At 41.5% G+C, this 12606-nt stretch overlaps 1 non-coding gene across 1 annotated transcript; it reads right to left on the reverse strand.

Moving 5' to 3' along the window:
• Nucleotides 1-7031: 7031 nt before the first annotated feature.
• Nucleotides 7032-7163, reverse strand: LOC135201100 (small nucleolar RNA SNORA53). The gene has a single exon (XR_010311450.1). It is a non-coding gene; the product is annotated as a small nucleolar RNA SNORA53 (small nucleolar RNA).
• Between the last annotated feature and the right edge of the window lie 5443 nt (nucleotides 7164-12606).

Below are 12606 nucleotides of genomic sequence, written 5' to 3' on the forward strand. Positions count from 1 at the left end.
GGAGGAGCCATGCCCCAAGAGACCAATGCGGTGGACTTGGCATTGCCAAATGAGGAGCAAACCAGAGATAAACCATCTTAAAAACTGAATGACATTCAATGCTGCTAAGAAAATCTTACTTTGACTCCAGATCATCTGTATGGTGGGAAAACGGTGGATGAAGCTGAGATCCTCCTGTTACTTCCTTGGCAAAGACATCATCAAATGAGAACAGAGCCGTCAGAAAATGCTAGCCAGGGATTCCGCTTGGCAACAATCACTCGCGATGAGGAGTACAACTTCATCCGTGGTGAGTAACAAGTGTCTGAGTTTAAATTATATTCAGGCAGCCACTACGGTGGTACCATCAACTTGCTCATCAGACAGATAGTCACTGAAAATAAGTGCATATAGACCCAGCCAAAGACTTTGATCTTTAGGCATTTAATATTACTGAACATTAATACAATTATAAGGAAGTTGCTTTACTATTATTCATTGTAAGCCCTGAAAGTCCCCTGCTACCATATAAGGTTGCCTTTCCTTTATGGTCACCACCTCGTGCCCCAAACAAAATCTTTCAAATGCGTTACACAGGAGCAAAGCTACAATAATATATCATCAAACTTACAAACAAATTAAAAATCACCCATTCCATAAAAATTTCTTGACTGCTGAAATTTATCTTCCGTTTTCAAGAATTGAGTGGCATGAGACGAACATGGAGAACACAATAATTTCCTTTCAATCTAATCAGTTCTTTCTCTTTGCAGATCTTTCACAAAGGTCACAACATGTAGTAGGACTGAATGACCTGCAGGAAGAAGGGCCTACAGATGGGTGGCAGATGGCACCATCCACCAAAAACGTTGAATCATGGTAAGAGCTTGAAGTTGACGTAATAGAATTCGGATTCATGAAATAGTACTAGATCAGAAATGAGCGTTAGGTTTATTTCAAGAAAAACTGAGAGGAAGAAGAGAAGCATAATTCGAATTAATTATCGTGCAAAGGGTCACAGACTCACTGGATCTGCACTTCGACGACTGAGAAAATGATAACAGAGTAACCAGAGGACCATTTACACTCTCCACAGTATCACGCTAATGTATATCACACGGCAGGACCCCAATACTTGTGGCTCCAGACTGCCAGGTAGGTTCTGTGGTATGAACTATTTGAGAAGATCAATCCATTCAAAAGTTATTAAGCATTACTGATGAAAACAGATTTCCAAAAAAAAAGTATTGGGCTTTCAGATGGGACTCTTAATTCTCCTTCATCGTATGCTGTTCATTCTTGGACAGGGTATATAATCCTACCTCAGGCACTAGGACAAGTGGTGGAGGCCACTGGCAGCCTTTTAGTACTAGACTCTTCTAGTTGTTAACATGATCGTCAATGACATTGAAGTGCGTTTCTCAACATTGTTATCTTTCTCCCTCCAGGTGGGTTGAAGGCGAGCCCAACAACCCAATTCACGAAGAACACTGTGTCAATTTCTCTAAATACGTAGACGGTCGCTTCAAGATCGGCGTTTGTGCAATGGAGTTCAGGTTAGGATTCCTTATTATTCATCGGATGAAATTATTCATACTGAACAAGTCCACGAAAGTGGCCATTGACTGAAATCAAGTTTCCAAATATATGTTAGTTTCAACCTCCCACTGCATCAGTAGCTGATCATGATTATGATTATGATTCCATGTCAAACCTTTTTTTTTTTGAATAATTAATACTTGATCATTTTTGAAGCTAAAAAAATTGTAAATTCGTTGGAGGATTCTTTGTAACAAGAGTTAGAAACAGAACAAAATGTTACAGCACTACCGCCTTGTGCTGTGACGCCACTCCATGAATAATTTCTGAGATTACTGTACAATGCTCTGAAAGTACATTTTCTTTTTGATCTATAAAAGCTGAATCATCTTCACAGTCAAGAGTTTAGAAGTCAACCAAGGTTTGTCCACCTCAAATAATTATTCCTCTAGAAAGAAAGAATGATAAGAACTTTACCCTATTCTACCAACAGGATATATCTGCGAGAAACCTGCCCAACTGGATTGGAACTATGATCGTTGGTCAGAATAAGAAATGCCCACAGAACAATGAAAGGATATGTATATTAGGACTAAGAATTCCTTCCAAGGGTCTACATATAAAGTGAAATTGCCTGCTTTTTATGTGCTGTATTCTTAAGCTGTATCCTGTTGGACAACTCCACAGTATAGTTAAAATTTCTTCAACTAACAGTAATATAAAAGTAAGATTAGGTTGTACCTACAAATTGATATACTGTACTGTTTTAGAAAGGGGTTCTTTGGACTACAAGCACCTCCAAGTTAGTTTCATGTGGAACGTAAATATGTATAAAGATATTCTGATACCCAGTTGGTAAGAGAACTGAAGTGCCTGTGAACCCAAGTTTCTTTCAAGTCAGTTCTCTCTCTCTCCAAGTGTGAGCACAATCTCAGTTCTTCCAGGAAAGCGGTTTTGTCATCTCAATAAACATGGTTGAATAGATTGAAATGGGGTAGGACTTTCTCTCATCAGACATTGAGTCTTTGTGTTTCTGTAAAGTGCTCTAAGTCCCTAGATTACACTAAAAATTATGCAAGCATTCAATATGCATTTTTAAAATAATACCTTACAACAAACTGGGCATACCTTAGGTTCCCATTCTCTTTCATAGGGGATGTCGCTTCAATGGACGAAAGCAGGATCATCCTGTTAATACCACAGGCAGCTGCAACCAATTTCTGGTTCTTTCTTAGCAGGAGGCGAAAATTTTCAGAGATCGTTGTAGTATGCGTTCATGCTGCATGCAGAAATACACAGGGCAATTTGCAACTACATTCTGTTTGTGTAGAGACAAGAAAAATACATTTTGAATCCCATACAAAACAGGAAAGCAATACTCAATTGAGAGAATATTCCTAAAATCTGTGAAAAAAAATCAGTCCACGATCAAGAACTAACTGCATGCTCAATACAGTAAATCTTTTATGTCTCAATTGCTTTCCGATATACTTCTACTTTTATATTTTTCACTAAACAATACTTACAAGACTAAGTCCAGACATCAAAATCATATTTTAGTATTCTATTTTCATATGCCGAGTACCATCCGGCATTTAGGGTAATACCTCGCCCATCCAAAATCCATATAATCTTAAAAAGACAAGAACTACACTTGCGCCTTATTGATCAGGGAGAATATAAATAAAATTTGGACTCAGTGTTTTAAACTTCTCTTGTGTTTTTGCTATCTAAAAGTTACCTGCTGTAATACCTTTTAATTACATTAAAATTGCTGTGTGAGGTCAAGAGTAGTCCTACGTTGCTCTCTCCGAGTTGATATCATTTATGATCCCCACGCAGTGCTGCTATCAATATTATGTCAATTTTCATATGAAACAATGTTTAGTAGAGGGTGCGGAAAGCAAGATGGAAGGAACGGTAATATGAAACAGAGGGTACACGCAAAAGGAATGAAAGTAGTTGCAGCTGGGGTCAGAAGGGACGCTGCCAAAGACCATTAATTTCACATAATGTTTATATCTTCATTAATCCTTTCAGAAGCTCTAAAATCTGTCACAAAAACCCAACCTTGTTTTAAGTCACAGACAAATCTAGGGAATGCTCTTTGGTTCGTGTTTGTGATCAGTAGGATTTCCTCGAGGTGAAAAATCTTGATTGCGACACCTTTAACTGCATAAGTTTGTGAAATCAATTTGCATAATGACATTTGCAAGCACTTCAGCTAAAATCCTCACAAACTAAAACGTCATGGAGACGACAAGCTGTGCCTGGAGAACACTTTCTCTTATCATTCCCTCATTGTTTTCTTGCATACAAGATTGGGCATAAAATATTGACCTTTCATTCCTACACAATCAATCACCCAAAATACATCTGACAAACGGGGGTTACTGTACACTATAGAATATATAGAATATAGGCCAAAAGCCTAGTGCTGAATATTTCCAAATGGTCATTCAGCGCCTAAGGAACATGAACAGTAAGTAAGGGGTACTGAAAGGCGTAACAGTAGGAAGCCTCACAGTTTCTTTTTTTTTTTTTTTTGTTTTTTTTTGCTTTATTTTGTTATTCTGAATCAAGTGTAGAGAGAGGGTGGAACCAGTAAGATGTAGAAAGAGAATAAGAAAGGAGGTACAGTAAAAGGAACGAAAGTTGTTGCAGATGGGGATGAAGGAAGCTGCCAAGAACCTTAAGTAATTTTAATAGGGGAAGTCATAGAGTGACTGGCTGACCGTCACGGTAGCCTCTTTAGAAGGGACACTCAAACAGAAAAGTATTCACAAAGCGTTTATCATTAAAGTCTCTTGTAGGGAAGGACCAATAGGTTAGACTTCAATAACAGATTGTCATTTGCATTGCAACAGCAAAATGGAAATCCACCGAGGCAGCCTCATTTTTGGCCAACAACCAACTTAAGGATTATATGGCATGATACACATTTAGTGATGGGGTACACAATATTTGTTTCTAACCATTACCTTTTTGGGATGTCACAATTGTTCATACATATTTTAGTGAGACCATATTACTCTGCAAAATCTCTATTTTCTAGTTTTTGTTTTGGCAGAGCCATTAGACTATACATACACACATCAGAGGTCCGGATAACTAATCCTTATGTAATAATATGATGTACATAGGCGATGGTAACTTAAATCGGTTTATAGAAGTTTTTAATGATATTGGTAATGATCAGTTATTGTTTTAAAGTAAAATGAGTGTTGGGTATCCAGTGCCACACCTGCCATCTCTATGGTTGCCCTTGGCTTCACAAGAAAGGGTCTTGGTAGAATAGAAAACCTTCATCCAAAGGCCAAGAAATGGACCTACGAGTCATCTTTTTCCATTGCTGAACTGGGAAAAAAATTTGAATATGAATGGAGGTAAGGAATAAAAGGGGGATGGGGATGAATGGATGTTGACAAAAGAACCCTCAAGGTAATGCTTACAGTGCCCAGCATGAGGTGCAACTGATGGACCATGGCACCATAAGGGAAACAAGATATAATTGACGGATATGGCAGACTGGGAGAGAGGGCAAGGTTTATTTGTTACTGATTTGACCAATAGTGGGATTTTTATAATTTATTGAAAGAACAATGATTTTAATCTATGGTAAAACTGGGCAGTTTTGAATAGCTAATTTCTAAGGTAAGAATAGTGGTTTCACAAGACCATAAGTTGATTAACAGCCTCTCTCAGGGTTGACCCAAAAGGAATTAGGTATTTTTACGTGGCTAAGAACTAATTGGTTACGTGGGCAACAGGACCTACAGCTTAATGTGGGAAACGCACATATATTAGAAATTGGAAATACATTCCGTAAGATCCTTGTGATGGCAGAGGAAGGAGCAAAACTCAATTCCTAATTGGTCTTCCTTCACATTTCAAAACTGAGATTACTGTCCTGGGGAAACTCTTCCAACTACATTCATTGAATTTTTTTAATAAAAGGGAATAATCATCGGTCAAACTACGGTAGTTTGTACCCTAAAATACTGGGTTTTATTTATTGGACCTGTAGCCATAGTCATTATCAGTGACCCTTGGCATGTTTCTATGCATTACTAAAGGTCTTTGCAGCACCACTTAGGCCCCAGGATACAAACCTTTCCTTAGTATTATTTTTTTTTCTTCCATAAGACTTTCAACCTGTAAAAATAGTTCATGCGTATATGAGCGGGTGTTGTCCGTTACACCTTTTTAATGACTTTCAGCAGTGATGACTGAGTGCCTAATTCCATGTAAATTATTATTTTGGAACCTTTTGACTGCAAAACACAAATAACCATACTTCAAGAGGAAACTCAAACAACCCTACTTTACAGACACCATCCTACTTAGGAACATAAACTTGATCTATTCTGTATGAATAGGATTGTATGAGTACTAGGTGGAAAACCTTGTACTGCATCAATTTACATTAATACTGTCGTCGAAACTAAAAAGGCACGAAGAGTATGAACCACCTTTGTAAGTAAGTGGTGTCTGTATAGCACTGTAAAAGAAAAAGGTTACAGAAAGCCAATGAAACAAAAAACACATATATTTTCTTCATTACAACCGTTCAATGTAGTATTGTCATTAACGCAAACAAATTCGCAACTAAAACCCTTACAGATTACTACTCATCTTCCTCCTATTCATCTTCATCTTCCTTCTCGTCATCGTCGTCCCTCTCGTCATCATCTTTCCTCCTCGTCATCGTTCGTCTTCTCAGCAGCTGCTGCTGGACCCTTTTTTAACTTTGGTCGTCGTCTGCTGTTTCCTCTTCATCTTCCTCCTCTCTTCATCATTCCTCCTCTTCGTTATCTCCTGTTCTGCATTTCCAACCTAAAAAATTAATTCAACTTTTAATGTAAAATAAAAAGTATACTGATTTTTTAAGAATAGAACAGAACATGGAACTCCGGCCAATGTCCAAGTGGTTGGACCTACGTAAATTCAACTTAATATAATAAAAATAATAATAAAATAAAAAGATACTGATTCAATAATAGAATATGGAACTCCAGCCAAAGTCCAAGTGCTGGGACTTGCTTTAAATTCCACTTAATATTGTAATAATAACAATAATAAAGGATAATGATTCAATAATAAAATATGGAACTCAGGCCAAAGTCAGTCAGTGATGGGACCTATGTCATTCAGAAGTAGTATGTATCAGGGACATTGAAAGTAGGGATGTTGTTAGCTTCTCTACTAAACACCTGTCAGAAGGTTGAGGAAAGGAAGATGGTAGAAAGAGAACACCAAAGGAGGTACAGTAAAAGGAAACGAGAGAGGTTGTAGCTAGGGACCCTTGAAAGGGAAACTGCAAGGGAAGTCAAATAGTATCAGGTGCACTGACGGAACTTTGCATCCCGTTCGTGAAATGACAGATTCACGAAACGGAGCTTTGTCCCCAACACCAACCTATCCCTCTAGCATACCACATACGAGCAACGTGAAAGCCTTCTCTCTCTTGCGTTCATTTCAGCTCTCCCAAGCAGCAAAAGAATTGCAGTTTGAGTGTGACTAGAGAGGTCTGGTTGACAGGAGGAGATACCATTGTCTCGCATGTCAATGACTCATTCACCAGCGCTACCCAACCGGAAAAGTTGGTGGACTGAGTCCCATCTGGTGGATCTAAGGAACATGCTTGCCATTTCATTTCTAGGAAACACATTAGGGGCAACTAAATCACTAGTGATACTTTCTTTCTCTCTTGAGTTACAAATGCGAACCCTTTCGGTATAATTCTTAGATGATGTGACAGCAAGCTTACCTTCTGTGTTTTACTGGGAGCACCTTCACCATCTGCCATTGATCTTTTCCTAGAAAGGATGAATGTATTAGCTATCAATTGTAAGTAGTATTAAACATCAAAATCAAAACAAACAAACAAATATAATGCCAAGATATAAAATGGCAAAACATCTAGGCATCTCATAAAAAAAGAATAATAATAATAATAATAAATAATAATAATAATAATAATAATAATAATAATAATAATAATAATAATAATAATAATATTTCGGAAGGAGACCCTCTCGTAGACATGTTTTGTTAAAAATAACTGCTGCTTCAGCACTATTAATCTTATAAAGAGTCTTCTCTATCTTTCTGATGACGGCTTTCTCGTTGTTGCTTAGACTGGCGAGCAACGCACCAAAGGGCATGGTAAAATTCGGTTGAGTCATTTGATTTATTATTGCTTATACAATTCTCTCTCTCTCTCTCTCTCTCTCTCTCTCTCTCTAACGCGACGTTTGCCTCTGATCGACAGGACATTATCAAGCGATAACTGCTGAGGGACTGAATTCCAGTGGTTGTTTGTTTGTTTAAGATTAAGCTGGCCTTGTGCCAGCACGGGCTCTTGCTCACAGTGGCGATCCTTCTCCTTTTATCGTGTGTTGCGAGCTCTCCAGTACGGTCAGAGCACTTCTCCGGTAGGTCGAGTTTTTTTTTATTGGTTCCCGGGAAGGTGACTCATACAGGCGGGCGTTTTGACTAGTCTTGCAGACCTTCTCAGGTAGGGGGTATCACCGGAGCCTCTTGATTGGCTTCTACCTGCGTGACGTCACCCCTGGTATTGTTCTCATGTCCGGTGTTCGTTCCATGCGCGCTGGTACTTTCGTTAGGGGAGAGGGGTGTGGTCCTCCTCACACACGTCGGTATCAGGAACGCTTCTTGGGTGTATTGAGGGGAGGCTTTTCTTCGAGGATGAGCAGCGCTTCTAGGAGACGCAGACGTCGTGGGTCAGGTGCTCTCCCGATGATCTTAGTATTCCTGACGATGTCGTCTCTCGTGATGTTTCTGCGGTGTACTGCAAGGCGTGCTGCCTAATGGCGCCCTCCTGGCGTGGCAGGAAATCCTTTTTGACAGGGCGCATCGTCGTCATGCCGATGTAAATCCCAGGGCATCTTGGGCGGGGCATACGTATCGGTAGACGACGTTGGACTGCTTCAGGGGGTCTCCTGCCGGTGGGGAGGGGTTGTTCTTCATCAGGAGGTCTTTCGTACGCCGATTCTTGTAGTAAATAATGAGGGACACTCTCTTTCCTTCCTCCTCCATGGGGCGGACGTGTTCCTCTATTATTTTCTTCATGCTGCTTCTTCTTCCTTGTATTGGTGGTGCATGAAGGCTTTATAGAAAAGTTTGATATCCTCCGGGGGCGGAATGTTCCTTCTCTCTTCCTCCGTCATGTACCACTTGTCAAGGGCGGCTCGAGTTTCTCGGTTTACGAGTTTTGTTCGAGTACCCATTGTTAATTAGCATCTGGGATGCTCGGTCGAGTTCGAGGTGTGTGTCCTGCCACGTCGAACAGTGCGAGAGGGCCCTCCTGACGAAGGCCCTGACGGTGGTGGTCTTGAACCGCGCAGGACACTCGCTATCACCATTCAGACAAATGTCCGAGGTTCGTAGCTTTGGTGTAAACGGTCGTCGCCAACTTCTGATTCGTCTTCGTGACAAGACGTCGAGGAAGGGGAGCCGATCGTTGCTGCTGTACTCGACAGTGAAGTTGAGTGCGCTGTTCTGCAGGAACTGCTGCCGAAGGGCTTCTACCTCATCCTCGCAGTCGGCTTGCACGAAGATGTCATCGATGTAGCGTGCGTATGTGCGGGGACATCTGTGTTGCGAGAAGACCCTTTCTTCCACACATACGCACGCTACATCGATGACATCTTCGTGCAAGCCGACTGCGAGGATGAGGTAGAAGCCCTTCGGCAGCAGTTCCTGCAGAACAGCGCACTCAACTTCACTGTCGAGTACAGCAGCAACGATCGGCTCCCCTTCCTCGACGTCCTTGTCACGAAGACGAATCAGAAGTTGGCGACGACCGTTTACACCAAAGCTACGAACCTCGGACTTTGTCTGAATGGTGATAGCGAGTGTCCTGCGCGGTTCAAGACCACCACCGTCAGGGCCTTCGTCAGGAGGGCCCTCTCGCACTGTTCGACGTGGCAGGACACACACCTCGAACTCGACCGAGCATCCCAGATGCTAATTAACAATGGGTACTCGAACAAACTCGTAAACCGAGAAACTCGAGCCGCCCTTGACAAGTGGTACATGACGGAGGAAGAGAGAAGGAACATTCCGCCCCCGGAGGATATCAAACTTTTCTATAAAGCCTTCATGCACCACCAATACAAGGAAGAAGAAGCAGCCATGAAGAAAATAATAGAGGAACACGTCCGCCCCATGGAGGAAGGAAAGAGAGTGTCCCTCATTATTTACTACAAGAATCGGCGTACGAAAGACCTCCTGATGAAGACAACCCCTCCCCACCGGCAGGAGACCCCTGAAGCAGTCCAACGTCGTCTACCGATACGTATGCCCCGCCCAGGATGCCCTGGGATTTACATCGGCATGACGACGATGCGCCTGTCAAAAAGGATTTCCTGCCACGCCCAGGAGGGCGCCATTAGGCAGCACGCCCTTGCAGTACACCGCAGAAACATCACGAGAGACGACATCGTCAGGAATACTAAGATCATCGGGAGAGACACCTGACCCACGACGTCTGCGTCTCCTAGAAGCGCTGCTCATCCTCGAAGAAAAGCCTCCCCTCAATACCACCCAAGAAGCGTTCCTGATACCGACGTGTGTGAGGAGGACCACACCCCTCTCCCCTAACGAAAGTACCAGCGCGCATGGAACGAACACCGGACATGAGAACAATACCATGTGACGTCAACGCAGGTAGAAGCCAATCAAGAGGCTCCCGTGATACCCCCTACCTGAGAAGGTCTGCAAGACTAGTCAACGCCCGCCGTATGAGTCACCTTCCCGGGAACCAATAAAAACTCGACCTACCGGAGAAGTGCTCTGACCGTACTGGAGAGCTCGCAACACACGATAAAATGAGAAGGACTCGCCACTGGAATTGTTACGGGCTGCTCTGTGAGCAAGAGCCCGTGCTGACACAAGGTCACTAAATCAAAAACAAACAACACTGGAATTTCTTACGGGCTGCTCTGTGAGCAAGATCCGTGCTGACACAAGGTCAGCTAAATCAAAAACAACAACAACACTGGAATTCAGTCCCTCAGCAGTTATCGCTTGATAATGTCCTGTCGATCAGGAGGAAACGTCGCGTTAGAGAGAGAGAGAGAGAGAGAGAAGAGAGAATTGTATAAGCAATAATAAATCAAATGACTCAACCGAATTTTACCATGCCCTTTGGTGCGTTGCTCGCCAGTCTAAGCAACAACGAGAAAGCCGTCATCAGAAAGATAGAGAAGACTCTTTATAAGATTAATAGGGCTGAAGCAGCAGTCATTTTTAACAAAATAATAATAATAATAATAATAAAATTCATTTCCTGCCCAGCGTCAGTGATCCTACATGTTAGGAACATTTTTACAAAAAAAGCAACAACAATAATACGATTTCATATTGACTTACATGTCACTGAGATTTGCAACGTTAGAGTACTGGTATGTTTCCAAGAAATGTGTGTGTGTGTGTGTGTGAGAGAGAGAGAGAGAGAGAGAGAGAGAGAGAGAGAGAGAGAGAGAGAGAGATGATGATGTTCTAATAAAGAACACTAAAGAGACACTCCCGGTTAATATAGTCAGTCTGAGCAAATGAATTTGCGGATTGCTCATTGTGATGAAGATGCTCCAGATGCGAATTAGTCTCAATGATCGGACAGGTGATGGCCGAGTAGTGTAATGCTTCGCTGATGATGAGCCTTCTGCGTAGGTGTACGAAGCAACTTAACAAATTAAGTATTCTTAGTTTAACCAGACCACTGAACTGATTACCAGCTCTTCTCCCAGGGCTAGCCCGAAGGATTAGATAGATGTTTTGACGTGGTTAGGAACCAATTGGTTTTCCTCGCAGTGGGACCTACATCTTTTTTATTGTGGGATCCGAACCGCATTATATCGAGAAATGAATTTCTAATCACCAGAAATACATTCCTCTGATTGCTCAGCGTTGGCAGAGCGGGGAGTCGAACTCGCGTCTATCGAATCGGTAGGCGAGCACGTAAACCACTCCTCCAACGTTTATCTATAATTGTGGTCATGACCTCACAGATGTTAATAAGAACGCCAGTATATATATATATATATCTATACATACGTATATCTTGGTTTGGGAGTCGGGTCTGGAAAACAACCAGCGACGCTGGAAGGGATCAGTGACCGTGATTCTGGAACACTTTGTACTGGAAAAGGTGTGACCGTCCCAGGTAAAAGCGCAAAAAGATATAGACATTGTTTTTCCTCAAACGTCTCAGAAACGGTCCCACTTACTCTGTCTTTCCGCCTGTCTGTGTAGTGCATAACCAGATTATTCTGGCTCGTTCTCTTCTGAAGAGAACTCTCTGTCTCTCTCTGTCTCTCTCCAGTCATATTTCGGAAAGATCATTCGTAAGTAAACCAGATTATTCTGGCTCCTACTCCTCTGAAGATCCTCTGAAGAGAAAACACGAGATATGGCAGCAAACGATATGTTTGAGCTCGAAGCTCGAAATAAGTTGTAAGATATAAACAAACCTGTCTCCGCTTCTCGACTAAAAGTAAGTCACAAAATGACATATAAGAGTAACAGGAAGAATTCCAAGGGTTCCATAGACGGGTTCTGACTTTTTATGGGATATTTATAGGCCTAAGGTGATATTACTTCATAATCCGGTTTAGGCGCACAGAAACGAACTCCTTGACGACAGCTGTTGCGCCTGTTTTATTAGCCGTAAATCAATCAATAAATCATTATTAACACACGCACGACACGCATACACACAAACAAACGGGCGCTCGCGCTAGAGGTACCATAAATTTGGAAGCTTTCTTGATGTTTTCATAATTTATGATGACTCATAGAGTTTTAGAGCTACCAAACTTTTCCAATGTCGACTTGAAAGTTCTAAAGATTGATCGTACTTAAAAGTTTGAAAAATGATCCTATTTTGGTAGTCTGAAAAATTGTCGTCCTTAAAAGTTGAAAAGTTATCTTCCTTAAAAGTTGAAAAAATAATCGTAATTTTGTAAGTTGAAAAGAATCGTAACTTAAAAGTTGAACATTTATTTGACTTAGAAGTTGAAAAATCATCGCACTTGAAACTGGAAATAATTCTTCGAGGGG

This window comes from Macrobrachium nipponense, chromosome 27 (assembly GCF_015104395.2).
Source record: "Macrobrachium nipponense isolate FS-2020 chromosome 27, ASM1510439v2, whole genome shotgun sequence".
NCBI lineage: Eukaryota > Metazoa > Arthropoda > Malacostraca > Decapoda > Palaemonidae > Macrobrachium > Macrobrachium nipponense.